Here is a 27,541-nt window from a genome sequence, read left to right on the forward strand (position 1 = left end):
CAATTTAGAACTTCAACTTTTAGATCTGGTCTATACTTTCCCATCACTATTTTAAAACGAATAGAATTATGGTCGCTGGCCCCAAAGGGCTACCCCACAGACACCTCAGTGCTCGGTCTTTTTTCCCAAGAGTAGATCAAGTTTTGCACCTTCTCTGGTAGATATGTCCACATACTGAATCAGAAAATTGTCTTGTGCACACTAAAGAAATTCCTCTCCATCTAAACCTTTAACACTAGGGCAGTCCAGTTGATGTTCAGAAAGTTAAAATCCCCTACCATAACTAGGAGAAAGTGAGGACTGCAGATGCTGGAGATCAGAGCTGAAAATGTGTTGCTGGAAAAGCGCTTTTCCAGAAACACATTTTCAGCACCTACCATAACTACCCTATTATTCTTATAGATTGCTGAGATCTCCTTACAAGTTTGGTTCTCAATTTCCTTCAGACTATTGGGGGGGCGGGGGGGGGGGGAAGGTGTGGTCTATAATACAAACCCAATAAAGTGATCATCCCTTTCTTATTTCTCAGTTCCACCCAAATAACTTCCCTCGATGTATTTCCGGGAATATCCTCCCTCAGCACAGCTGTAATGATATCCCTTATCAAAAATGCCACTCCCCCTCCTCTCTTGCTTCCCTTTCTATCCTTCCTGTAGCATTTGTTTCCTGGAACATTAAGCTGCCAATCCTGCCCATCCATGAGCCATGTTTCTGTAATTGCTATGATATCCCAGTTCCATGTTCCTAACCGTGCCGTAAGTTCATCTGTTAGGCCCCTTGCATTGAGATAAATGCAGTTTAATTTATTAGTCCTACCTTAATCCCTGCCTGCCCTGATTGTTTGACTCACTTCTGTTCTCAGCTGTACCCGTCTCAGATCGATCTCTTTCCTCACTATATAGTGTTCTCTAGATAGAGAACAGCAGTCCCTGTGTTTAATAAACAGAAGTTTAGAATATAGAGAACCGCACTCCTGCGTACATTGCAGAGAACAGCAGTCCCAAAATATACTATAGAGAACAGCAGTCCCTGTGTATAATAAAGAGAACAGCAGTCACTGTGTATAATATCGAGAACATGTGCCCTGTATATATTATAGAGAGCAGGAGTCACTGTGTAATATACAGAAAAGCCTTACCTGTGAATAATATGGAGGACAGCAATCCTTGTGTCTATGATAGAAGACAACAGTGCCCACGTATAAGAGAGAACAGCAGTCCCTGTGTATAATATAGACAGTAGCAGCCCTGTGAATAACATAGAGAACAGCAGTCCTTGTGTCTAATATAGAGAAAAGCAGTCAATGTGTTTCATATATATTAAACAGCAGTCCCTGTGTATAACATTGAGAGTAACAGTCGCAGTTATACACAGGCACTGGTGTTCTCTTTATTATACACAGGGAAGGATGTAATATAGAGAACCCTGCGTATGTTATTGAGAGCAAGAGTCCCTCTGTGCAATACGGACAACGGCCTTATCTGTGTGTCATCTAGAACAGCAATCCTTGTGTGAATTATACAGAACAAAAGTGCCCATAGATAAGAGAGAACAGCAGTACGTGTGAACAATAAAAGAGTGAACAGCAGTCCCTGTGAATAACATAGAGATCAGCAGACCATGTGTACAATATGGAGAACAGCTATCCCTGGGCATAATATAGAAAACAGCAGTACCTGTGTCTATTTTAGAGAGCACCAGTGCCTGTATATAACACAGAGAACAACATTCTCTGTGTCTAATAAAGAGAGCAGCAGACCCCGTCACTCAGATAGGGAACAGCAATCCCTGTGTCTCATATAGGGAACAACAGTCCCTCTTTGCAATATAGAGAACAGCAGTCCCTGTGTATAATATAGAGATCAGGAGACCATGTCTATAATATTGAGAACAGCAATCACTGTGCATAATATAGAGAACATAATAATGAGCACCTATTTCAGAGAACAGCAGGCCTTGTGCATAATACAGAGAACAGCAGTCCCTGTGTCTCAGACAGGGAACAGCTATCCCTTTGTATAATATAGAGAACAGCAAATCCTGAGAATAATATAGAAAACAGTAGCCCCTGTTTCTAATGAGGACAGTAGTCCCAATATATACTGTAGAGAACAGCAGATCTTGTCTCTCATGTGGAGAACAGTTGTCCCTGATTGTCTGGTAGAGAACAGTGGTCCCTGTGTAAAATATAGAAAACAGCGGTCCTGTATGCATTGTAGAGGTCAGCAGTCCCAACATATAATATAGAGAACAACACTCAAAATGTATAATATAGAGAACAGCAGTCCCTGTGCTTAATAAAGAGAACAGAAATCCCTGTGTATAATATAGAGAGCAGCAGTTGCTGTTTAAAATGCAGAGGACAAGTGTCCCTGTGTATAATAGAGAACAGCTGTCGCTGTGTATAATATACAAAACATGAATCCCTGTGTTTAATGACGAGAACATCCTTCCCTGTGTATAATAAAGAGAACACCAGTGCCTGTGTATATTATAGAAAACAGCAGTCCCGGTGCACAATACACAAATCTTGTGTCTCATGTAGAAAACAGCAGTCGCTGTGTAGAACAGAGAGATCAGTAGTCCCTGTGTATATTGTAGAGAATAGCAGTCCCCGTGTCTCATATTGGGACCAGCAGTCCCTGTGTGTAATATAGAGAACACCAAGCCCTGAGAATAATGTAGAAAACAGCAGTCCCTGTTTGTAATGTGGAGAATAGTCATCACTGTGTATACTGTAGAGAACAGCAATCCTTGTGTATAGGACATAGAACAGCTGTCCCTGAGTGTCTGTGGAGAACAGCAGTCTTTGTGTTTAATAAACAGCAGTTCAGAATGTCGAGAACAGGGGTCCTGCATGCATTGAAGAGGTCAGCAATCCCCACATATTATATGGAGAACAGCACATACAGTGTATAATACGGAGAACAGCAGTCCCTGTGTATAACATAGAGGACATGTGTCCCTGTGTATATTACAGAGAGCAGGAGTCCCTGTGTCTAACAGAGAGAACAGCCTTACCTGTGTATAACATGGAGAAAACAGCAGCCCTTGTGTCTATTATAGAGCACAACAGTGCCCGTGTTTCAAAGAGACCAGCAGTCCCTGTTGATAATGTGGAGAACAGCAGAGTCTGTGTATAATACAGCAAATTGCAGTCGCTGTGAACAATATAGAAAACAGCATTCCCTATGTCTAGTATAGGCCATAACAATCACTTTTTGTAATGTATAAAATAGCAGTTTCTACGTACAATGTGGAGAACAGTAGTCCTTGTGTACGTTATAGAGATCAGCAGTCCCTAGGTACAGTACAAACAACAGCAGTCCCTGTGTCTAATATAGGGAACAGCAATCCCTGTTTGTAATGTATAAAATAACTGGGTACAAATGTGAAGGACAGTAGTCCTTGTGTATATTGTAGACAACAGCAGTCCCTATGTATGATGTGGAGAACAGCAGTCCTTCTGTACACTATATTACACACAGTTTCTGCTGTTCTCTATAGACTACAGCAGCCTGAGTCTATAATATAGAACAGCCGTACCTGTGTCTATTCCACAGGACAGCAGTCCCTATGTATAATGTAGAGAATAGCAGTCCTTCTGTACAGTACAGAAAACAGCAGTCCCTCTGTAAAACATAGCGAACAGTTCATGTGTACACTATACAGCAGTCCCTGTGCACAATGCAGAGAACAGCAGTCGCTGTGTGCAATGTAGAGAATAGCATTGCCTCTGTACATTATGGGGAACACTAGTCTCTGAATATAATACAGAGAACAGCAGTCCCTGCATTTCATAAAGAGAAGCACAGACCCTGTGTATGATAGAGATAATGACAGTCTCTGTTTTTTATACAGAGGAGTCCTGTGTATAATGGAGAGAACAGCAGTCCCTCTGTCTATTATAGAGAACAGCAGCTTCTGTGTGTAATGTAGAGAACACCGGTCCTTGTGTCTATCAGTCCCTATGTGCAATATGGAGAACAGCAGTCCCTGTGTATTATAGAGAACACAAGTTCCTGTAACAATGTCGAGAACAGCAATCCCTGTGTGCAATGGAAAGAACAGCAGTCCCTGTGTATAAATAAAAACAGCAGTCCCTGTTTCAAATATTGAGATCAGCCATCCATGTGTTTATTAAAGAGAACACCAGCGCCTGTGTATACTACAGAAAACAGCAGTCCTTGTGCACAATATAGAGTAGATGAGTCAATAAGAATAATATAGAGAATAGGTATACCTGCCTATATTTTAGAGAACAGCAGTGCCTGTGAATAATATAAAGAACAGCAGTCATTGTGCATAATATATAGGACATCAGGCCTTGTGAATCATGTAGAAAACAGCAGTCACTGTTTATAATGTGGAGAACAGCTGTCCGTGTGTAAGTTGTGGAGAACAGCAAGTCCTGTGTCTCATGTAGAGAACAGCAGTCGATGCATACAACGTAGAGAACAGCTGTCCCTGAGGGTATGGAAGACAACATTAATCCCCGTGTAAACTGTAGTGAACAGCGGGCCTACATACATTGCAGGGAAGAGCAGTCCCTGTGTACAGTGTAGAGAACAGCCAGCCCCATAGAGAACAGCAGTCGTGGTGCATAATATAGAGAACACTTGTCCCTGTGTATATTAGAGAGAGCAGCAGTCCCTGTGTGTAATACAGAGAACAGCAGTGTCTGTGAATAATGTATAGAACAGCGGTCACTGTGTATAATATAGAGAACATCAGTCCGTGTGTCTATTTTAGAGAATACCAGTGCCTGTGCATAATATAGAGAACAGTATTCCCTATGTTTAATAAAGAGAGCAGCATTCCCTGTGTCTCATATATAGAACAGCAGTCCCTCTGTGTAATATAGAGAACAGCAGTCTCTGTGTATAATATAGAGAGCGGCAGTCTCTATATAATGTAGAGAAAAGCAATCACTTCGTATAGTATATATCGCAGCAGACTTTGTTTCTATTCTTGAGAACAGCAGGGTATAGTATTAAGAACAGCAGTCGATGCGTATAATGTAGAGAACAGCTGTCCCTGATTGTATGGTAAAGAACAGTAGTACCTGTATAAAATGTAGAGGACAGCAGTCCTGCATACATTGTAGGGAAGAGCTGTCCCTGTGTACATAGAACATAGAATATAGAACCATAGAACAATACCGCTCAGAAAAGGTCCTTTGGTCCACGATGTTGTGGGCCGAAGGACCATTTGTCCTAGCTTAAGCACCTATCCATGTACTTATCCAATTGTCGCTTGAAGGTCACCAATGATTCTGACTCTGCCACTCCCACAGGCAGCGCATTCCATGCCCCCACCACTCTCTGGGTAAATAATTTACAGCTGACATCCCCCCTACACCTTCCACCCTTCACCTTAAATTTATGTCCCTTGTAACACTCTGTTGTATGTGGGGAGAAAATCTCTGACTGTCTATTCGATCTATTCCCCTGATCATCTCATAAACCTCTATCAAGTCACCCCTCAATCCTTCACCGTTCCAATGAGAAAAGGCTTACCACTTTCAACCTATCCTCGTATGACCTATTCTCCATTCCAGGCAACATCCTGGAAAATCTCCTCTGCACCCTCTCCAAAGCTTCCACATCTTTCCTAAAATGAGGCAACCAGAACAGTATTCAAATGTGGTCTTGTACTGCTGCAACATTCACGACTCTTGAATTCAATCCCTCTGCTAATGAACCCTAATACACCATAGGCCTTCTTACAAGCTCTATCCACCTGAGTTATGAACATAGTAAGGTGGAGGGGCAGAGGGATCTTGGGGTATAAGAACCCTACCGTTGACCCTGTATTCCGCATTCTTATTTGTCCTTCCAAAATGGACAACCTCACACTTGACAGGGTTGAACTACATCTGCCACTCCTCAGCCCAGCTATGCATCATATCTAAGTCCCTTTGCAGCCGACACCAGCTCTCCTCATTATCGACAACTCCACCAATCTTCGTATCATCTGCAAATTTACTGACCCACCCTTCGACTCCCTCTTCCAAGTCATTAGTAAAAATTACAAACAGTAGAGGACCCAGAAGTGATCCCTGCAGAACTCCACTTGTAACTGGGCTCCAGGCTGAATATTTACCATTTATCACCACTCTCTGACTTCGACCGGTTAGCCAGTTCTCTATCTAACTGGCCAAATTTCCCACTATCCCATGCCTCCTGACTTTCTGCATAAGCCTACCATGGGGAACCTTATCAAATGCCTTACTAAAATCTATGTACACTACATCCACTGCTTTACCCTCATCCACATGCTTGGTCACCTCCTCAAAGAACTCAATAAGACTTGTAATGCAAGACCTACCCCATACAAATCCATGTTGGCTGTCCCTAATCAAGCAGTGTCTTTCCAGATACTCATATATCCTATCCCTCAGTACCCTTTCCATTACTTTGCCTACCAGCAAAGTAAGGCTAGCTGGCCTGTAATTCCCGGGCTTATCCTTTACCCCTTTTTTGAACAGGGGCGCAACATTTGCCACTCTCCAGTCCCCTGGTATCACCCCCGCTGACAGTGAAGACGAAAGGAGCATTACTAATGGCTCTGCAATTTCCTCTCTTGCTTCCCACATAATCCTAGAATATATCCCGCCAGGCCTGGGGGAACTTGTCTATCCTCAAGTTTTTAAAATGCTCAACACATCTTCCTTCCTAACAAGTATCTCCTCTAGCTTACCAGTCCGTTTCATACTCTCCTTTTCAACAATATGGTCCCTCTCATTTGTAAATACTGAAGAAAAGTACTCATTCAAGACCTCTCCTATCTCTTCCGACTCAATACACAATCTCCCACTACTGTCCTTGATCGGACCTACCTTCGTTCTCGTCATTCTCACGTTTCTCACATATGCATAAAAGGCCTTGGGGTTATCCTTGATCCTACCCGTCAAAGATATTTCATGCCCTCTCTTAGCTCTTCTAATCCCTTTCTTCAGCTCCCTCCTGGCTATCCTGTATCCCTCCAATGTTCTGTCTGAACCTTATTTCCTTAACCTTATGTAATCCTCCTTCTTCCTCTTTACTAGACATTCAACCTCCCTCGTCAACCAAGGCTCCCTCACACGGCCATCTCTTTCCTGTCTGACAGGTACATACATATCAAGGACACGTCGTATCTGTACCTTGAAAAGGTTCCACATTTCAATGACATCCTTCCCTGACAGCCTATGCTCCCAACTTATGCTCCTCAGATCCTGTCTTACTGCATTGTATTAACCCTTTCCCCCAATTGTAAAACCTGCCCTGTTGCACGCACCTATCTCTCTCCATAACCAAGGTGAAAGTCACAGAATTGTGGTCACCATCGCCAAAATGCTCACCCACCAACAAGCCTATCACTTGTCCCGGTTCATTACCAAGTACCAAATCCAATATGGCTCCCCCCTCTGGTCAGACAATCTGAGTTAGAAAAGCTTCCTGGACACATCGCACAAACACCACCCCGTCCAATCTACTTGATCTAAAGAGCTTCCAATCAATATTTGGGAAGTTGAAATGGCCCATGACTACTACCCTGTGGTTTATGCACCTTTCCAAAATCTGTTTCCCAATCTGTTTCTCCACATCTCTGCTGCTATTGGGGGGCCTATAGTAAACACCCAATTAGGTGACTGCTCCTTTCCTATTTCTAACTTCAGCCCATACTACCTCCAAAGGCAGATCCCCCTCGAACTGCCTCTCTGCAGCCATTATACTATTGCAGAGAACAGCCATCCCTACTTATAATACAGAAAACAGCAGTTCCTGTGTTTAATAAAGAGAACAGCAATCCCTATGTACAATATAGAGAACAGCAGTCGCTGTTTATAATATAGAGAACGCATGTCACTCTAGAGAGCATGTTATAGAGAGCAGGAGTCCTTCTGTGTAATATGGAGAACAGCAGTCCTTGTGTCAATTTAACAAACAACAGTGCCCGTGTACAACATAGAGAGTGTTGTTGACTTTTTTTATTCGCAGTGACTGTTGTTCTCTATGTATGATATAGAGAACAGCAGAGCCTTTGTGTAATATGGAGAACAGCAGTCCTTGTATCAAATGTACAGAACAACAGTGCTTGTGTATAAGAGAGAATAGCAGCCCCTGTGTACAATAAAAGAGTGAACAGCAGTCCGTGTGTATAATTAGAGAACAACAATCCCTGTGTATAATACAGAGAACAGCAATCCTTTGTTTCATACAGAGTGCAGTAGTCACTGTGCATAATATAGAGAGCAGCAGTTACTCTATATAATATATAGAGTGTATGTTACAGAGAGCAGGAGACCCTGTGTTAACATAGAGAACAGCCTTGCCTGTATATAATAGGGAGAACTGCAGTTTTTGTGTCGATTATAGTGGACAACAGTGCTCGTGTATAAGAGAGAACAGCAGTCCCTGTGCCTATTTTAGAGAACAGCAGCCCCTGTGTTTAATAAAGTGGGCAGCAGATTCTGTGTCTCATATAGGGAACAGCTATCCCTGTGTATAATATAGAAAATAACAGTCCCTGTGCCTATCTTAGTGAACACCAGCCCCTGCGTATAATATTGAGATGAGAAAGTGAGGACTGCAGATGCTGGAGATCAGAGCTTAAAATATGTTGCTGGAAAAGCACAGCAGGTCAGGCAGCATCCAAGGAACAGGAGAATCAATGTTTCGGGCATCAGCATTCGGGCATTCCTGAAGAAGGGCAATTCTCCTGTTCCTTGGATGCTGCCTGACCTGCTGCGTTTTTCCAGCAACACATTTTAAGCTATAATATTGAGAGCAAGTCTCCCTGTGTATTATATAGAGAGCAGCAGTCCCTGTGTATAATATAGGGATCAGCAGACCATGTGTACAGCATGGAGAACAACCATAGCAGATCATGTGTCTCATGTAGAGAATAGCATTCCCAGTATATAATATAGAGTACAGCTATCCCTGATTGTCTGGTAGAGAACAGTAGTCCCTGTGTAAAATGTAGAAACTGTGGTTCTGCATACAGCGTAGAGAACAGTAGTCCCTACATATAACTTAGAGAACAGCAGTCCCTGTGTATAATAATGAGAACAGCAATCCCTGTGTTTATAAAGATTGCAGCAGTCCCTGTGCATAATGTAATACAGGGAAAACGAGCCATTTTGGATACAGAACTGACTCAAAGGTGGTGGAGGAGGGTTTTTCCAGACTGGAGGCCTTTGACCAGTGGAGTGCCACAAAGATTGGTGCTGGGTCCTTTACTTTTTGTCATTTACATAAATGATTTGGATGCGAGCATAAGAGATACAGTTAGTAAATTTGCAGATGACATCAAAATTGGAGGTGTAGTGGATAGCGAAGAGGGTTGCCTCAGATTACGACAGGATCTGGACCAGATGGTCAGTGGGCTGAGAGGTGGCAGATGGAGTTTAATTCAAATAAAAGTGAGGTGCTGCATTTTGGGAAAGCAAATCTTAGCAGGACTTTGCTCGGAAGTGTTGCTGAACAAAGAAACCTTGGAGTGAAGGTTTATAACTCCTTGAAAGTGGAGTCGCAGGTAGATAGGATAGTGAAGAAGGTGTTTGATATGCTTTCCTTTATTGGTCAGAGTATTGAGTACAGGAATTGGGAGGTCATGTTGCGGCTGTACAGGACATTGGTTAGGCCACTGTTGGAATATTGTGCAATTCTGGTATCCTTCTTATCAGAAAGATGTTGTGAAACTTGAAAGGGTTCAGAAAAGATTTCCAAGGATTTTGCCAGGGTTGGAGGATGTTAGCTATAGGGAGAGGCTGAACAGGCTTGGGCTGTTTTCCCTGGAGCGTAAGGAGTGGTGACCTTATAGAGATTTACAAAATTATGAGGGACATGGATAAGATAAATAGGCAAAGTCGTTTCCCTGGGGTGGGGGAGTCCAGAACTAGAGGGTATAGGTTTAGGGTGCGAGGGGAAAGATATAAAAGAGATCTAAGGAGCAACTTTTTCGCATAGATGGTGTATGGAATGAGCTGCCAGAGGAAGTGGTGGAGGCTGGTACAATTGCAACATTAAAGAGGCATTTGGATGGACATATGAATAGGAAGGATTTGGAGGGATATGGGCCGGGTGCTGGCAGGTGGGCCTAGATTGGGTTGGGATATTTGGTTGGCTTGGATGGGTTAGACCGATGGGTCTGTTTCCATGCTGTACATCTCTATGACTCTATGACTCTATAGAGAACAGCAGTCATTGTGTGTAATACAGGGAATATGTTTCCCTATGTATATTATAGAGAGCAGGAGTCCCTGTGTGCAATATAGAGAACAGCCTTACCTGTGTATAACAGGAAGAACAATGGTCCTTGTGTCTATTACAGAGAACAACAGTCACTTTGCATAATATATTTTTAACAGCAGTCCCTGCGTATGATATAGAGATCAGTAGACCATGTGTACAATATGGAGAACTGTTATCCCTGTGCATAATGTAGAAAACATCAGTCCCTATGCCTATTTTAGAGAACAGCAGTGCCTGGATATAATATAGAGAACAGCAGTTCCTGTGTCTATTTTTGAGAACACCAGTGCATGTATATAATGCAGGGAGCAGCATTCAATGCGTTTAATAAAGAGAGCAGCAGACCCTGTAAATCAAATAGTGAACAGCAGTCGTTGTGTCTCGGGTAGGGAACAGCTGTTCCTCTGTGGAATATACAGAACAGCAGTCCTTGAGTTTAATAAAGAGAACAGCAATCCCTGTTTACAATAGAGAGAACAGCAGTCACTGTGTATAATACAGAGGACACGTTTCCCTATGTATAATACAGAGAACAGCAAACCCTGTGAATAATGTAGAAAACAGTAGTTCCTGTTTATAATGTAGAGCACAGTTATCCGTGTTTATTACAGAGAACATCAGATCCTGTGTTTCATTTAAAGAGCAGCAGTTGATGTATATAATGTAGAGAACAGCTGTGCCTGAGTACATGGTAGAGAACAGTACTACCTGCATAAAATGTAGAGAACTATGGTCCTGCGTACATTTTAGGGAAGTGCAGTCCCTGTGTACAGTGCAGAGAACAGCCGTCCCTACGTATAATATAGAGAACAGCAGTCCCTGCATTTAATAAAGAGAACAGCAGTCCCTGTGTGCAATATAGAAAACAGCATTACATATGTACAATTACCAGAACAACAGTCCCTCTGCATAATACAAAACAGCAGTCCCTCTGCAAAATACAGAAAACAACAGTCCCTCTGTATAATACAGAGAACAGCAGGCCCTCTGTATGAATCACTGTGTATAATATAGAGAACATCAATCCCTGTGTGAATTATAGAGAGCAGCAGTCCCTGTGTATAATATAGAGAACAGTTATCCCTGTGTGAATTATAGAGAGCAGTAGTTCCTGTTTATAATATAGAAAACAGCTAACCTTGTGTGAATTATAGAGAACAGCAGTCCATGTGTGTAATATAGAGAACAGCTATCCCTGTGTGAATTATAGAGAACAGCAGTCCCTGTGTGTAATATAGAGATCAACGATCCCTGTGTGAATTATAGAGAGCAGCTGGCCCAGTGTGCAACATAGAGAACAGCAGTCCCTCTGTCTATTTTGGAGAACAGCAATGCCTGTGTATAATATAGAGAACAGCAGATGCTGTGTCCAATATAAAAAACATGAATCCCTGTGTTTAAAAAATGAGAACAGCCATCCGTGTGTTCAATATACAGAATATGAGTCAGTGTACAATATAGAGAACAGCTATCCCCGTGTATAATATAGAGAACAGCAGTCACTGTGTCTATCTTCGAGAACAGCAGGCCCTGTGAACAGTTTGAAGAATGACAGTCCTGGAGTATAATATAGAGATCAGTAGATGCTGTGTCCCTGTTTAAAATATAGAGAACAGCAGTTCATATGTATAATATGGAAAAGAGCATTCCCTGCATCTTATATGGAGAACAGCAGTCCATATGTATTATCTAGAGAACAGCAGTAACTGTCTACAATATAGAGAAAAGCACTCTCTCTGTACAATGTCGAGAACAGCAGTGCCTGTGTATAATATAGAGAAGAGCAGATGTTGTGTCCAATATAAAGAGCGTGAACCTCTGTGTTTAAAAAAGAGAACAGCAGCCCCTGTGTATAAACATCAGTGTCTGTGTATTATATAGAGAACAGCAGTCTCTGTGTACAATATAGAGAATATGTGTCATTCTGCATAATATAGAGAACAGCTATCCTTGTGCGTAATATTGAGAGCACTGTCCCTGTGTATAATATAGAGGACAGCAGTCCTGCATCTATTTTAGAGAATTGCAGTGCCTGTGCATAAAATAAAAAACAGCAGTCCCTGTGTATAATATAGAGAACACCAGTGTCTGTGTATAATATACAGAACTGCAGTGCCTGTGCATAATATAGAGAACAACAGAGTACAATATAGAGAACATGAATCACTGTGTTCAATAAAGAGAAAAGCCATCCCTGTGTACAATATAGATAATATGTGTCACTGTGTATAATATAGAGAGCTGCATTGTCTGTGCGTAATATAGAGAGCAGCAGTCCCTGCATATAATATAGAGAACAGCAGTCCCTATGTATGATTCAGAGAATAGAAGATGCTGTGTCTCATATAAAGAACATGAATCACTGTGTTTAATGAAGAGAACAGCAGTCCCTGTGTCTATTTCAGAGAACAGCAGTGCCTCAGCACTACATAGTGAACAGCATTTCATGTGTAAAATATAGGGAACAGCAGTTCATATGTATAATGTAGAGAAGAGCATTCCCTGTGTCTTATATAGAGAATAGCAGTCCATATGTATCATCTAAGTGGGCGGCACGGTGGCACAGTGGTTAGCACTGCTACCTCACAGCGCCTGAAGACCCGGGTTCAATTCCCGACTCAGGCGACTGACTGTGTGGAGTTTGCACGTTCTCCCTGTGTCAGCGTGGGTTTCCTCCGGGTGCTCCGGTTTCCTCCCACAGTCCAAAGATGTGCGGGTCAGGTGAATTGGCCATGCTAAATTGCCCGTAGTGTTAGGTAAGGGGTAAATGTAGGGGTATGGGTGGGTTTCGCTTCGGCGGGTCGGTGTGGACTTGTTGGGCCGAAGGGCCTGTTTCCACACTGTAAATCTAATCTAAAAAAAATAGAAGTCCCTGTGTAAAATATGGAGAACAGCAGATGCTGTGTCTAATATAAAGAATACGAATCCCTGCGTTTAGTAAAGAGAACAGCCATCCCTGTGTATAATGTAGAGATCACCAGGGTCTGTGTATAATATAGAGAACAGGAGTCCCTGTGTACAATATAGAAAATAGCAGCCCCTGTGCATAATATAGACAACAGATGTCCCTCTGTATAATACAGAGAACAGCAGTCCCTGTGTGTAATATGAAGAAACGCATTCTATGTGTACAATCTCAAGAACAACGGTCACTGTGTATATTATGGAGAAAAGCAGTCTCTGCACAATGTCGAGAACAGCTGCCCTGTGTCAATTTCAGAAAACAGCAGTGTCTGTGCATAATATAAAGTCCAGAAGTCCCTGTGTACAATGTAGAGAACTGCAGCCCCTCTGTCTATTTTAGAGAACAGCAGTCCCTGTGGAAAATATAGAGAACAGAAGATGCTGTGTCTAATAAAAAAAACACGAATCCCTGTGTTTAAAAAAGGGTACAGCTGTCCCTGTGTATAATATAGAGTACACCAATGTCTGTGTATAACACAAAGAACAGCAGTTCCTTTGTACAATATGGAGAATATGAGTCAGTGTGTATAACAATATAGAGAACAGCTACCCCTGTGTGTAAAATAGAGACCAGCAATCCCTGTGTAAAATATAGAGAACAGCAGTCCATATGTATCATCTAGAGAACAGCAGTCACTGTGTATAAGAAAGAGAAAAACAATTTCTGTGTACAATGTCAAGAACTGCAGTCCTTGTGTACAATGGAGAGAACATGAGTCACTGCATATAATATAGAGAACAGCTATCCCTCTATATCATATAGAGAGCAGCTGTCCCTCTGTATACTACAGAGAACAGCAGTCCCTTTGTATAATACAGAAAACCGCAGTCCTTGTGTAGAATATTCAGAACAGTAGTTCCTCTCTATAATACAGAGAATAGCAGTCCCTGTGTATAATATATGGAACAGCAGTCCCTGTCTCTGTCTTAGTGAACAGCAGGCCCTGTGCACAATATAGAGAAAATGAGTTACTGTGTATAATATAGAGAACACCTATCCTTGAGTGTAATAGAGAGAGCAGCAGTCCCTGTCAAGAACAGCAGGCCATGTGTACAATATAGAGAAGAGTAGTTCCTCTGTCTGTTTTAGAGAACAGCAGTGCCTGTACATTATATGAAGAACAGCAGTCCCTGTGTGCAATACAGATAAAAACAGTTCTTATGTACAATGTAGAGAACAGAAGTCTCTCTGTATGATGTAGAAAATAGCATAATATAGACAAAGGCTGTCCCATTGTATAATACAGAGAACAGCAGTCCCTGTGTATAATATGGAGAAATGCAATCTCTGTGTTCAATGTCGAGAACAGCAGTCCCTGTATTTAATTATGAGAGCAGCAGTCTCTATGTATAATAGAGAGAACAGCTGTCCCTGTGTCAATTTCAGAGAACATCAGTGCCTGTGCATAAAATAAAGAACAGCAGTCCCTGTGTACAATATAGGGAATAGCACTCCCTATGAACAATATAGAGAAAAGCAGTAACTGTGTATAACATAGAGAACAGCAGATGCTGTGTCCAATAGAAAGAACGTGAATCTCTGTGTTTAATAAAGAGAACAGCCATCCCTGTGTACAATACAGAGAACATGAGCCACAGTGGGATATAAAGAGAACAGCTATCCCTGTGTGTAATATACAGAGCAGCAGTCCCTGTGTGAAATGTAGAGAACAGCAGTTCATATGTATAATATAAAGAACAGCAGTTTCTCTGTATAATAGAGAACACCAGTGTCTGTATCTCAGATAGAGAACATAAGTCACTGTGTTTAATATAGAGAAGTTATCTCTGTGTGTGTAATATTGAGAGCAGTAGTCCCTATGTATAATATAGAGAACAGCAGTCACTGTGTCTAATTCAGAGAACAGCAGTGCCTGTGGAAAATATAGAGAACACCAGTGTCTGTGTCTCATGTAGAGGACATGAGTCACTGTGTATAATATAGAGAACACCTACCCCTGTGTGTAATATGGAGAACAGCAGTCCCTGAGTACAATATAGAGAACATGAGTCAGTGTGGAAGATATAGAGAACAGCTATCCCTGCACATAACAGCAGTCCCTCTGTCTGTTTTAGAGAACAGCAGTGCCTGTGCACTATATGATGAACAGCCGTCCCTGTGTGTAATATAGACAACAGCAGTTCATATGTATAATATAGAAAACAACAATCCCTGTGTATAATACAGAGAAGAGCAGTCCCTGTCTATAAAAATAGAGAACACCAGTGTCTGTGTATAATATAGAAAACAGCAGTCCCTGTGTGCAGCATAGAGAACATGAGTATAATACGGAGAACAGCTATCCCTGTGTATAATATAGAGAGAAGGAAACCCTGTGTATAATATAGAGAAAAACAGTCCCTCTGTCTATTATACACAGACACTGGTGTTCTCTATATTATACACAGAGACTGCTATTCTCTGTATTATACAGATGGACTACTGTTCTCTGTATTATACAGAGGGACTGCGGTTCTCTATATTTTACAGAGGGACTGATGTTGTCTCTGTTGCACAGGGGGACTGCTGTTCATTATATAATGCACAGGCACTGCTGTTCTCTAAAATAGACAGAGGGATTGCTTTTCTATAAAATAGACACATGGACTGTGGTTCTCTATGTTATACACAAGGACTGCTACTCTCTATATTACACACAAGAATAGCTGATCTCTATGTTATACACAGTAACTCATGTTCTCTATATTGTACACAGGGACTGCTGTTGTCTTTGATTTCACACAGACTCTGGTGTTCTCTATGTTATAGACAAGAATGTCTGTTCTCTTTATTAAAGACAAGGATTCATGTTCTTTACATTAGGCACAACATCTTCTGTTCTCTGTATAATACAATATGCTGTCCTCCATATTGTACGCAGGGACTACTGTTCTTTATATTATGCACAGGCAATGCTGTTCTCTGAAGTAGACACAGGCACTGGTGTTCTGTATATTATACACAGAGACTGCTGTTCTCATTACTAAACACAGGGACTGCTGTTCTAGAAATTGCACACAGAGACTGCTTTTCTCTATATTATACACAGTGATTGCTGTTCCCTGTATTATGCAGAAGGACGACTGTTTTTTGTATAAGACATAGGGAATATTCTTCTCTATATTATGCATATGAACTGCTGTTCTCCATATTATACACAGGAACTGCTGTTCCTTGTTTTGTGCACAGGCACTGCTGTTCTTTAAAATACACACAGGGCCTGCTGTCCTCTATGTTATACACAGGGACTGCTGCTCTCTATATTACGCACAGGAATAGCTGTACTCCAAATTATACTCAGAACCTGGTGTTCTCTATATTATACCATGGGAGTGCTGTTCTCTTCATTGAACACAGGGAGTCTTTATATTAGACATACTGTCTACAGTTCTCTATGTTATACACGTGGACTGTTGCTCTCGATATTGTACACAGAGAGTTTTTTTTCCCTCGAGCATACATATGGCCTGCTGTCACTTATATTTGATGCAGGGTCTGCTGTTCTCTATATTATACACAGTGATTGTTGTTCCCTAAATTGGACACAGGAACAGCTGTTCCCTATATGAGACACAGAGACTGCTGTTCTCTATGTTACACACAGGCACTGCTGTTCGCGACATTGTAGACAGAGACTGTTTGTCTCTATATTATACACAGGGACTGCTGTTCTCTTTATTATACAGAGGCACTGCTGTTCTCCATATTGTACACTTGGACTGCTATTCTTTATATTATACATAGGCACTGACGTTATCTGAAACAAACACAGGGACTGCTGTTCTCTATAGTATACACATTATCTGCTGTTCTCATTATTAAACACAGGGAGTGCTGTTCTAGACATTGTACACAGAGACTGTTTTTCTCTATTAGAGACTGTTTTTCTCTATATTATACACAGGGACTGCTGTTCTTGACATTACACACAGGGACTGCTGTTTTTTGAATTACGCAGGAGAACTGCTGTTGTCTATATTGCACACAGGGACTGCTGTTCTTTACATAATGCACATGCATTGCTGTTTTCTAAAATAGACAGAGGGACTGTTGTTCTCTACATTATACACAGGGACTGCGGCTTTCTATATTACACACTGGGATAGCTGTTCTCTATATTATACACAGGTATTGGTGTTCTCTATATTATATACAGGGACTGCTGTTTTCTGTATTATACAGAGTGATTGCTGTTATACGCAGACACTGGTGTTCTCCATATTACACACAGGTACGGTTGTTCTCTTTATTAAACACAGGGATTCATGTTCTTTGTATTAGACACAGCATGCTGTTCTCTATATTATACAAATGAACTGTTGTCGTCTGTTCTCTAAAATAGACACAACGGCTGCTGTCCTCTATATTACACGCAGGGGCCGCTGCTCTCTATATTACACTCAGGGATTGTTGTTCTCTATATGGTACACAGGGACTGGCATCCTCTATATTATACACAGGGACTGCTGTTCTCTTTATTAAACACTGGGACTGCTGTTCTCTACCACACACAGGCAGTGCTGTTCTCTCCATTATACGCAGTGACGGCTGTTCTCTACATGAGACACTGGGACTACTGTTGTCTACAATGTGCTCAAAGACTAGTGTTTACCAGATCATAGACAGGAACTGCTGTTTTATACATTATGCACAGGGATTTTTATTCTCTACATTATACCCGGGGACGGCTATTCTCTACATTTTACACAGTGACTGCTGATCTCTTCCAGACCCTCAGGGACTGCTGTTCTCTATATTATACACAGGGACGGCGATTTTCTACATGATTCTCAGTGTTTGCTGTTCTCCACATTATACGCAGTGATTGCTGTTCGTCATATTGTACACCCGGTGTGCTGATCTCTTATACACAAGAACTGTTGTTCTCTATATTGCACTTCTGTGGCCTTTTTGAGGTACAGGGACTGCTGTTCACTGTCTCAGCACACGGTCTGCTGCTCTCTTTATTTAACAATGGGAATGTTGTTATCTATATTATACACAGGCTGTGCAGTTCTTGCTATTAAACACAGGGATTGTTCTTCCCTACAATTCTCTACATTTTACACAGGTACTACAGTTCTGTACATTACAATCAGGGACAGCGGTTCTCCATAATATACACGGGAACTACTGTTCTCCACATTCTAATCAGGGAAGCTGTTTTATATATTATTCACAGGATTTACTGGTCTCTAAATCATGCGCAGTTACTGCTGTGATTTTATATTATTCACTAGCCCTGCAGTTCTCTAAAATAGACACAGGGACAAGCGTTCTCGATATTATACACAGGGATTACTGTTCTCGTTATTAAACTAGGCACTGCTGTCCTCTTTATTAAATACAGACACTACTGTTCTCTATATTATATATGGATGGCAGTTCTCTACACTGTACACAGGGACTGCTCTTCCCTACAATGTACGCAGGACCTCTGTCTTCTACATTTTACGCAGTTCTCTTCCATACCCTCAGGGACATCTGTCCCCTACATTAGACGTATCGACTGCAGTCCCCTAGAAGAGACACAGGATCTGCTGTTCTCCACAATATACGCAAGAACTACTGTTATCACATAATAAACAAGGTTTGCTGTTCTCCATATAATGGACAGGGACTGATGATCTATATATTATGCACAGTGACTGCTGTTCTTCATATTCTACACAGGCACTGCTGTTCTCGAAAATAGGCACAGGGACTGCTGTTCTCTGTATTCTACACTGGGACTGCTGCTCTCTATATGATACATCTGGACTGTGGGTCTCTATATTATACGCAGATATACCTGTTCTCCATATTATTAACAGTGACTCAACTACTTTATACTGTGCACGAGGACTGTTGTTTTCTATAGTATACACAGGCACTGATGTTCTCTTTATTAAACACAGGGACAGCTGTTCTCAAATTTGACACAGGCACTGCTGTACCCTATATTCTACACTTGAACTGCTGTTCTTTCCATTGCATGCAGGGATTGCTGTTATCGACACTGAGCACAGGAACTTGTGTTCTCTCTGTAATGCACAGTGTCTGCTGTTCTCCATATTGTACATAGGGACTAATGTTCTCTATAATAGACACAGGGACCGGTGTTCTATGTAATAGACACAGGGACTGCAGTTCTCTCCATTATGCACAGGACTACTCCTCTGTATAATAAACACAGAGACTGTCAATCTCTCTATCATTCACAGGGACTGCTGTTCTCTGTATTATATTCAAAGACTAGTGTTCTCCACAATGAACAGAGGCACTGCTATTCTCTACATTGCACACATGAACCGCTGTCCTCTACATTGTACACAGTGAATGCTATTCTCTATGGTATACACACTAACTGTTCTCTATATTATACACAGGGACTACTGGTTTCTGTGTTGTATAGAAGGACTGCTATTCTCTACATTATGCCTAGGGACTGCTGTTCTGTGGAATAGACACAGGTACAGCTGTTCTCTACATTGTACTCAGGGATTGCCGTTTTCGTATTATACAGACCCTGCTGTTCTCCATATTACACACAGTTTCTGCTGTGTACAGAAAGACTGCTGTTCCCCACATGATACACAGGGACTACTGTTCTGTACAATATACACAAGGACTACTGTTCTCCACATTGTACCCAGAAACAGCTATTTTATACATTTCAAACAGGGATTGATGTTCCCTATATTAGACACAGGGACTGCTGTTCTCCATACTGAACACAGGGGCTGCTAGTCTGTGCAATGTATACAAGGACTACTGTTCTTCACAGCTATTTTATACATGACAAAAGTGAATTGCTGTTCCCAATATTAGACATAGGGACTCCTGTTTCTGTATTATACACAGAGTTTGCTGTTCTCCACATTATACACAGGGACTGCTGTTCTCTCTTATACACGGGCACTGTTGTGCTCCGTAACAGATACAAGGACTACTGTTCACCATATTATGTAAGGCTGTTTTCCATATTAGATACATGGACTCCTGCTCTCTATAATGATACACATGTTCTCTATATTATCCACAGGGACTGCTGTTCTCCGTATTATACACCGTGTTTGCTGTTCTCTATATAATATGTAGGGATTGCTGAACTCTTCAATGTACGCAGGACCCCTGTTCTCGACATTCTGAACTGCTGTTTGTTAAACACAGGAACTGCTGTTCTCTACCAGACACTCAGAGACAGCTGTTCTCTACACTATACACGATGATTGCTATTTTCTACATTAGACACATGATCTGCTGTTCTCTACAATATACAGAGGAACTACTGTCCTCCACGTTAGAAACAGGCACTGTTGTTTTCTACATTATTCTCAGGGCTTGCTGTTCTCGATATTACATACAGTGACTGCTGGTTCCTATATTATACACAGGCACTGGGGTTCTCTAAAGTAGACACAGGGACTGCTGTCCTCTAAAAGAGGTACAGGGACTGCTCTTCTCTACATTATACACAGGCACAGCTGTTCTCCATATTGTACATAGGGATTACTGTTGTCTCCAACACACGCAGGCAGTGTCATTTGCTTCATTGTACGCAATGAGTGCTGTTCTCTTCATGAGACACAGGAACTGCTGTTCTCTACAGTGTGCTCTAGGACTAGTGTTCACAGGGAGAAAGTGAGGACTGCAGATGCTGGATATCAGAACTTAAAAATCTGTTGCTGTCAGGCAGCATCAAAGGAGCAGGAGAATCGACGTTTCGGGTATAAGCCCTTCTTCAGGAATGAGGAGGGTGTGCCAAGTATGCTAAGGTAAAAGGTAGGGAGGAGGGACTTGGTGGAGGGGCATTGGGAATGCGATAGGTGGAAGGAGGTTAAGGTGAGGGTGGTAGGCCAGAGACGGGGTGGGGCATAGAGGTCGGGAAGAAGATTGCAGGTCAAGAAAGCGGTGCTGAGTCTGACGTTTGGGACTGAGAAAAGATGGAGGGAGGGGAAATGAGGAAGCTGGAGAAATCTGCATTCATCCCTTGTGGTTGGGGGGTTCCTAGACGGAAGATTAAGCGCTCTTCCTCCAGGCGTCATGTTGCCATGCTCTGGTGATGGAGGAGGCCAAGGACCTGCATGTCCTTAGCGGAGTGGGAGGGGTAGTTAAAGTGTTCAGCCACAGGACAGTTGGGTTGGTGTTCAGAGGTGCTGTTTGAAACGTTCCAAAACTAGGCGACCTGTCTCCTCGATATAGAGGAGGCCACATCGTGTGCAGCGGTTGCAGTAAATGATGTTTGTGGAGGTGCAGGTGAATTTTTGATGGATATTTTGGGGCCTTGGAGGGAAATTTGAATTTCTTGCGGTTGCAGGGTAAGGTCCTGGGAGTGGCGGTTGGGTTGGTGGGGGTTTTGGCTCTAACAAGAGAGTCCCGGAGGTAGTGGTCTTTCCGGAACGCTGATAGGGGTGCAGAGGGAAATATATCCTTGGTAGTGTGGTCTGTATGGAGGTGGCAGAAATGACGAAGGTTGGTGGGGTGGTAGGTGTGGACCAGTGAGGTTCTGTCCTGATGGCGATTGGAGAGGCAGAGTTCAAAGGCGAAGGAGTGGGAAGTAGAAGAGATGTGGTGGAGACCATCGTCAACCACGTCTGAGGGGAAATTGCGGTCTTTGAAGAAGGAGGCCATCTGGATTGTTCGGTATTGGAAATGGTCCTCCTGGGAGCAGATGCGGCGAAGGTGAAAGAATTCCTCAACCATTCCAGAATGTTCCATGGGCCCTTGAAAGCGCTCGTGTGCTGTTAACCACGCGCTGATCCCCACCCCTGCGCCGATCCCCGCCCCCACACCGATCTCCGCCCCTACGACTAACCCGGCCTCAACAACTAACCTCGCCCCCACTCCCAGCTCCAGTCCCACACCAGGTCCCAGATGCTAGCTCCCAGCCCTACCGTATTTTCAGCATCCCTCTAGACCTTCCCCTCTCTGAGGATGAAAGATCAGTCCTCAGCAGAGTCCTCACCTTCATCCTCCTACGCTCTTCCTAGACCTCTCCATCTCTATCTCGGACAACCGACTCAACATGGACATTTACTATCAACTGACTGACTTCCACAGCTACCTAGATTACACCTTCCACCCTGCCCCTGTTAAAACACTATCCCATATTTCAAATTCCTTCGCCTTTGTCGCATCTGCTCCCAGTAGGACCAATTCCAATACCGACCAAACCAGATGGCCTCCGTCTTCAAAGACCTCAATTTTCCCTCAGACGTGGTTGACAATGCTTTCCACAGCATCTGCTCTACTTCCCGCTCCTCTGCTCTTGAACCCCGCCCCTCCAATCGCCACCAGGACAGAAGCCCACTGGTCCTCACCTACCACCCCACCAACCTCCAGATACATCGGATCATCCTTCCTCATTTCCGCCACCTCCAAACGGACCCCACCCCTATCAGCATTCTGGAAAGACCCTCCCCGATTCCCTTGTCTGATCCACACCCCCCACCAACCCAACCTCCACTGCAACCTAACCCTGCAACCGCAAGAAATGCAAAATGTGCGCCCACGCCTCCCCCTAACTTCACTCCAAGGCCCCAAGGGATCCCTCTATGTTCATCAGAAATTCACCTGCACCTCCACATTTACTGCATCCGCTGCACCCGATGTGGCCTCCTATACATTAGGGAGACAGGCCGCCTACTCGTGGAACGTTTCAGAGAGCAATCGAGCTTTTGCCATTCATTCAATGAAACAAACTGCACGCGTTCATTCAATGAAACAAACTGCACTTGTTAAATCAATGTGTCACTCATTCATTCAATGCTACGAGTTTAACACAATGATTTAACGAAACGAACTGCACACATTCATTCAACGGAACAGATTGCACGTGTTAATTCAATGATTAGAGCTTCTTTCATTTATTCAATGTCTGGATCTTAACGCTTTCAGTCAATGAAACAAACTGCTTTCGTTCAATCGTTAAATCAAATTTCAATCATTGAATAAATGAATCAGTAAAACAAACTAAATTCCTTTCCTGCGTGAATCAAACTGCACTCATCCATTCAATGAAACACACTGCACGTATTAATTCAAAGTGTAGAGCTTGTGGCATTCATTCAACGCCACAAGCTAAACGCAGTCATTCAATGAAACAAACTGCACACATTAATGCAATGAAACAGACTGCACATTTTAATTCAATGTCTCGAGCTTAACGCGTTCATTCAATAAAACAAACTGCGTTCATTCTATCATTGAATCAAACTTCATTCATTGATTCAATTAATGAAACGTTCTTCATTGATTCAATGAAACAAAGTTAACTCATTTACTTAGTGAATCAAACTGCACTCATTCGTTCAATGAAATACACTGCGCTCGTTAATTCAAAGAGTAGAGTTTCTGTTATTCATTCAATGTCACATGTTAAAGACATCTTCGAGTAAAAAGTGAGGTCTGCAGATGCTGGAGATCAGAGCTGAAAATGTGTTGCTGGTTAAAGCGCAGCAGGTCAGGCAGCATCCAAGGAACAGGAAATTCGATGTCATCCTGAAGGGCTTTAGCCCGAAACGTCGAATTTCCTGTTCCTTGGATGCTGCCTGACCTGCTGCGCTTTAACCAGCAACACATTTTCAGCACATGTTAAAGACATTCATTCAACGAAACAATCTGCATGCATTCATTCAATGAAACAGACTGCACGTATTAACTGAATGTGTAGGGCTTCTCTCATTCATTCAGTGTGTCAGGCTTAACTCATTCTTTCTTTCATTCATTCAATGCTACGACTTTAATGCATTCAGTGAAAGAAACAGCACACGTTCACTTAACGCGCGTATTAATTCAATGCGTCTTTTATGATTCGTTGAATGTGTCAAGCTTAACTCATTCATTCAATGTAACAGACTGCACGTGTTAATTCAACGAGTAGAGTTTTTACCACTTATTCAATGAAACAAACTGCACGTGTTAATTTATTAATTTATTAATTAACTCATTGTATCAAACTTAATTAAATGATTCAAACGTTATTCATTGTTTCAATGGAACAAGCGTAACTAATTTATTTAGTGACTGCAATTGCTTTCATTTATTCAATTATTCAAAATGCACTCATAGTTTGAAAGAAACACACATGCATGTGCTAATCCCATTGGGCTTTTGCCATTCATTCAGTGAAACAAACTGCATGTATTCATTCAAAGGAACAGACGGCACTGATTAATTCAGACTGCTACTTCATTCAGTAGAGCTTTATTCAATGTTCAAGCTTAACTCATTCATTCAATGAAACAACGGCAAGTATTAATTCAGTGAAACAAACTTAGTTCATTTAATTATTTAATCAAACTGCACACATTCATTCAATGAAACAAACGGGCGTGTTATTTCAAAGAAACAAACTTAACTCATTTATTTCGTGAGTCAAATTGAACTCATTCAATCAAAGAAACACACTGCATGTGTTAATTCAATTAATAGAGCTTCTCTCATTCATTCAATGTGTCAAGCTTAACGCTTTCATTCAATGAAACCAGCTGCATTCATTGAATGCATTGAATCAAACTGCTCTCTTTGAGTCAATGAATCAAACCTTCATCGATTCAATGAAACAAACTAAACTCATTTACTTACGTGTTAACACAAACAGTAGAGCTTCTGCCATTCGTTCAATTCCACGAGGAAAACACATTCATTCAATGAAACAAACTGCATGCATTCATTCAATACACGTCAACGAGTAATTAATGAGTAGAGCTTCTCTCATTCATTCAATGTGTCAAACTTATTGAAACAAACTGTACGTGCTAATCCAATGAATAGTGCTTTTGCAATTCGTTCACTGAAACAAACTGCATGCATTCATTCAATTAAACAGATTGCACGTGTTAATTCAAAGAGTATTCTTTCATCCATTCAATGCGTAAAGCTTAAATCATTCGTCCAATGAAACAAACAGGAGGTGTTAATTCTTCTTTCATTCACTCAATGCATTGATTCAATGAAACAAATTGCACACATTCAAACAATGAAACATACTGAACGTGTTCATTCAATGACTAAAACTTCCCTCGTTTTTTTTAATGACCGGAGCTTAACGCTTTCATTCAATCAAACAAACTGCATTCATTCAAACATTGTACCAAACTTCAATCAATTATTCAATTAATCATTGATTCCATGAAACAAACAGCTTATTTGTTTAGTGAACCAATTAGTACTCCTTCATTCAATGAAACAAACTGCATGCATTCAATCTATGAAACAAACTGCACGTGTTAAATCAATGAGTAGAACTTCTCTCATTCATTCAATGTGTCACACTTAATTGGTTCATTCAACGAAACAAACTGCACATACATATTCAATGTGTAGAGCTTCTCTCATTCATTCCATGCCACGAGTCTAACGCATTGATTGGATCAAACAGACTGCACTCATACATTCAACGGAACAGACGGCAGGTTTTAATTCAATGAGTAGAGCTTCTCTCACTTATTCTATGACACTAACATAACACATTCATTCAGTGAAGCAATAATTCAATTATTGAAACAAATTTCAAACTTTGAATCAATGATGCAAACGTTATTCATTGATTCAAAGAATCAAACTTAACTCAAACTGCACAGATTCATTGAAAGAGACAGACTGCACGTGTTAATTCAACGTGTACAGCTTCTCTCATACATTCAATGTGTCAAGCTTAACTAATTCATTCAACGAAACAAACAGCACATGTAAATTCAAAGAGTAGAGCTTCTTTCGTTCATTCAATGCCACGAATTTAACGCATTGATTCAATGAAGCAAACTGCACACATTTTTTTCAAAGAAACAGATTGCTCGTGTTAATTCAATGAGAAGAGATTCGCTCATTTATTCAACGCCTTGAACTAAACGCTTTCATTCAAAGAAACATACTGCATTCATTCAAATACTGTATCAAACTTCAGTCTTTGATTCAATAAATCAAACCTTATACAATGATTCAGTGGAACGAACTGAAATCATTTACTTCGTGTATCAAGGAGCCCAGCTTCTCCCAGTCATTCAATGATAAACTCATTCATTCAATGAATCGAACTACATGTATCAATGAAACAGATGAACGTGTTAATTCAATGAGCAGAGCTTCTCTCATTCATTCAATTCCACGAGTTAAACGCCTTGAGTAAATGAAAGAAACTGCACACATTCATTCAATAAAAGACACTGAACGTGCTAATTCAATGAGTAGCGCTTCTCGCATTCATTCACTGCGACGAGTTTATCACATTAATTCAAAGAAACAAGCTGCACACATACAATCAATGAAGCAGAGCTTCTCTCATTAATTCAATGCCTCGAGCTTAACCCTTCATTCAAGGAAACAAACAGCATTCATTCAATCATTAAAACGAACTGCAATTATTGATTCGAATCAATGCGTTAAGCGTGTGACATTGAATGAAAGCAAGCAGCTCTACTCATTGAATTATCACGTGAAGTCTGTTTCATTGAATGAGCGAGTGCAGTTTGATTCACTAAATATGTCAACAACGTTTGTTTCATTGGAATAACGAATAACGCTTGATTCATTGAATGATTGAAGTTTTATTCAATGATTCAATGAATGCAGTTTGTTTCATTGAATGAAAGCGTTAAGCTTGACAGTTTGAATGAATGAGAGAAACTCTTCTCGTTGAATTAACACGTGCAGTCTGTTTCATTGAATGAAAGTGTGTAGTAGGTTTCATTGAATCAATGCATTAAACACCTAGCATAGAATGAATGACAGAAACTCTACTCATTCAATGAATTAGCACGTGCACACTGTTTGATTGAATGGGTGTGTGCAGTTTGATTAACTAAATAAATTAAGTGCAGCTTGATTGTTTAAATCAATGAATAACATTTGAATCATTGAATCAATGAGTGAAGCTTGTTTCAATGATTGAATGAATCAGTTTGTTTTACTGAAAGAAAGCGTTATGATAGAGACATGGAATAAATTATGATACAGATATTGAATGAAAGCGTACAGTTTGATTCACTAAGTAAGTTAGTCAAGTTTGTTTCATTGAACCTATAAATAACGTTTGATTAATTGAATCAACGCTTGAAGTTGGATTCAATCATTGAACAAATACAGTTTGTTTAATTGAAAGAAAACGTTAAGCTCCAGACATTGAATAAGTGAGAAAACCTCAACTCATTGAATTATCACGTGCAGTCGGTTTCATTGAATGAATGTGTGCAGTTTGTTTGGTTGAATCAATGTGTTAAACTTGTGTCATTGAATGAATGAGAGAAACAGAGCACATTGCACGTGTTAATTCAGTGTGTTTCATTGAATGAATGTGTGCAGTTAGATTCACTACAAAAGTGAGTTAAGTTTGCTTGTTTGATTCAATGAA

The sequence above is a fragment of the Hemiscyllium ocellatum genome, chromosome 35 (assembly GCF_020745735.1).
Source record: "Hemiscyllium ocellatum isolate sHemOce1 chromosome 35, sHemOce1.pat.X.cur, whole genome shotgun sequence".
Classification (NCBI taxonomy): Eukaryota; Metazoa; Chordata; class Chondrichthyes; order Orectolobiformes; family Hemiscylliidae; genus Hemiscyllium; species Hemiscyllium ocellatum.